Here is a 3,314-nt window from a genome sequence, read left to right on the forward strand (position 1 = left end):
AGACCATCCCCAAGAAAAAGAAATGCAAAAAGGCAAAATGGTTGTCTGATGAGGCCTTACAAATAGCTGTGAAAAGAAGAGAAGCTAAAGGCAAACGAGAAAAGGAATGATATACCCATTTGAATTTAGGGTTCAAAGAATAGCAAGGAGAGATAAGAAAGCCTTCCTCAGTGATCAGTGCAAAGAAAGAGAGGAAAACAATGAGAAAGAGAATGAGAAAGACTAGAGATCTCATCAAGAAAATCAGAGAAACCAACGGGACATTTCACACAAAGATGACCACAATAAAGGACAGAAACCTAACAGAAGCAGAAGATATTAAGAAGAGGTGGCAAGAATACACAGAAGAACTATACAAAAAAGATCTTCATGACCCAGATAACCACGATGGTGTGATCACTCACCTAGAGCCAGACATCCTGGAATGCAAAGTCAAGTGGGCCTTAGGAAGCATCACTATGAAAAAAGCCAGTAGAGATAATGGAACTCCAGTTGAGCTATTTCAAATCCTAAAAGATGATGCTGTGAAAGTGCTGCACTCAATATGCCCACAAATCTGGAAAACTCAGCAGCAATCACAGGACTGGAAAAGGTCAGTTTTCATTCCAATCCCAAAGAAAGGCAATGCCAGAGAACATTCAAACTACCGCACAACTGCACTCATCTCACAGGCTAGCAAAGTAATGCTCAAAATTCTCCAAGTCAGGCTTCAACAGTACATGAACCATGAACTTCCAGATGTTCAAGCTCGATTTAGAAGAGACAGAGGAACCAGAGATCAAATGGCCAACATCCGCTGGATCACTGAAAAAGCAAGAGAGCTCCAGAAAAACATCTACTTTTTCTTTATTGACTACACCAAAGCCTTTGACTGTGTGGATCACAACAAACTGTGGAAAATTCTTAAAGAGATGGGAATACCAGACCACCTGACCTGCCTCCTGAGAAATCTGTATGCAGGTCAAGAAGCAACATTTAGAACTGGACATGGAACAACAGACTGGTTCAAAATAGGAAAAGGAGCACGTCAAGGCTGTATATTGTCATCCTGCTTATTTAACTTATATGCAGAGTACATCATGCGGAATGCAGGCTGGATGAAGCACAAGCTGGAATCAAGATTGCCAGAAGAAATACCAATAACCTCAGATAGGCAAATGACACCACCCTTATGGCAGAAAGTGAAGAAGGACTAAAGAGCCTCTTGATGAAAGTGAAAGAGGAGAGTGAAAAAGTTGACTTAAAACTCAACATTCAGAAAACTAAGATCATGGCATCTGGTCCCATCATTTCATGGCAAATAGATGGGGAAACAATGGAAACAGTGACAGACTTTATTTTTGTGGGCTCCAAAAGCACTGCAAATGCTGACTGTAGCCATGAAATTAAAAGACGCTTGCTCCTTGCAAGAAAAGCTCTGACCAACCTAGACAGCATATTAAAAAGCAGAGACATTACTTTGCCAACAAAGGTCCATCTAGTCAAAGCTATGGCTTTTCCAGTAGTCCTGTATGGATGTGACAGTTGGACTATAAAGAAAGCTGAGTGCTGAAGAACTGATGCTTTTGAACTGTGGTTTTGGAGAAGACTTGAGAGTCCCTTGGACTGCAAGGAGATTGAACCAGTCAATCCTAAAGGACATCATCCCTGAATATTCATTGGAAGAACTGATGCTAAAGCTGAAACTCCAATACTTTGGCCACTTGATGCGAAGAACTGACTCACTGGAAAAGACCCTGCTGCTGGGAAAGATTGAAGGCAGGAGAAAAAGGGGATGACGGAGGATGGATGGCATCACCGACTCAATGGACATGAGTTTGAGTAGGTTCCAGGAGTTGGTGATGGACAAGGAAGCCTGGCGTGCTGCAGTCCATAGGGTTGCTAAAGTCAGACACAACTGAGCAACTGAACTGAACTGAATTTTCCATTGAGTATTTGTACCACAACTTTCTTATCCATTCATCTGCCGATGGACATGTTGGTTGCTTCCATGTCCTAGCTGTTGTAAACAGTGCTGCAGTGAACACTGGGGTACACGTGTCTCTTTCAATTCTGGTTTCCTCGGTGTGTATGCCCAGCAGTGGGATTGCTGGGTCATGTGGCAGTTCTATTTCCAGGTTTTAAAGGAATCTCCACACTGTTCTCCATAGTGGCTGTACTAGTTGCACTCCCACCAACAGTGTAAGGGGGTTCCCTTTTCTCCACACCCTCTCCAGCATATCTTGTTTGTAGATTTTTTTGATAGCAGCCATTCTGACCAGCATGAGATGGTACCTCAATTTGGTTTTGATTTGCATTTCTCTGATAATGAGTGATGTTGAGCAGCTTTTCATGTGTTTGTTAGTCATCTGTATGTTTTCTTTGGAGAAATGTCTGTTTAGTTCTTTGGCCCATTTTTTGATTGGGTTTTTTTTTTTTTTCTGGTATTGAGCTGCATGAGCTGCTTGTATATTTTTGAGATTAATTCTTGGTCAGTTTCTTCATTTGCTATTATTTTCTCCCATTCTGAAGGCTGTCTTTTCACCTTGCTTAAAGTGTTTCTTTATCTTAGCTGCAAAGATACCATCAGCCCTTCCTTCTTTGTGGGTCTGATTGTTTGAGCTCTTGTGTGGCTAGAAACTGGTTGTTGTTCATTTAGTTACACCTGATCCCTGGTCTCTAGAATAGTCTACTTTCAAGGTAACTACTATCCCATAAGAATCAGATGTCCCAATAAAACAAAACTGACTAATTTGATCTTGCTTATTTAAAAAACAGCTCATGATCTTCCAAGCTACTCAGTGAAGACTAAATTTCCTTCTGAAGATTAAAACCTTACTTAACTTGAAAGGGGCGAGTACTTAATCCTATGGTGGTGTTATATCTGGAAAACAATTTGCTTCCAAAAATAAAAATGTCCATTGGGTAATGATTAGTCAAATCCACTTCACCTGCTTTCACTAATGGAGGTCATTTTTAGACTTGCTTGTCCTCCAAGTAGTACATAGCCTAAACAATGTCTACCCATTATTTTTAAGGAACTTGAGGTCATCTGTGTCTAGTTCAAGCCCAGTTGTTAAGGCTGGATGGGACCACCAACTGAGCATGTGGGTGTGTCTGGTGATCTTTTAAAGGTACAGTGGCCTATAGCTTAGTTATGCCTTCACAGAATGACCTCACCTTTATCCACCCTCTGCCACTCAGATATTTTTCCATTTTCTGATATCATTATATAATATTGGTGGTGAGATAAAATGGCCAAATAATTTCCATCCCATATACAAGATATGTCCCCGCTTTTTTATTCCATAAATACCCAAAGCCCCTTGCCTTCA

The sequence above is a fragment of the Cervus elaphus genome, chromosome 22 (assembly GCF_910594005.1).
Source record: "Cervus elaphus chromosome 22, mCerEla1.1, whole genome shotgun sequence".
Classification (NCBI taxonomy): domain Eukaryota; kingdom Metazoa; phylum Chordata; class Mammalia; order Artiodactyla; family Cervidae; genus Cervus; species Cervus elaphus.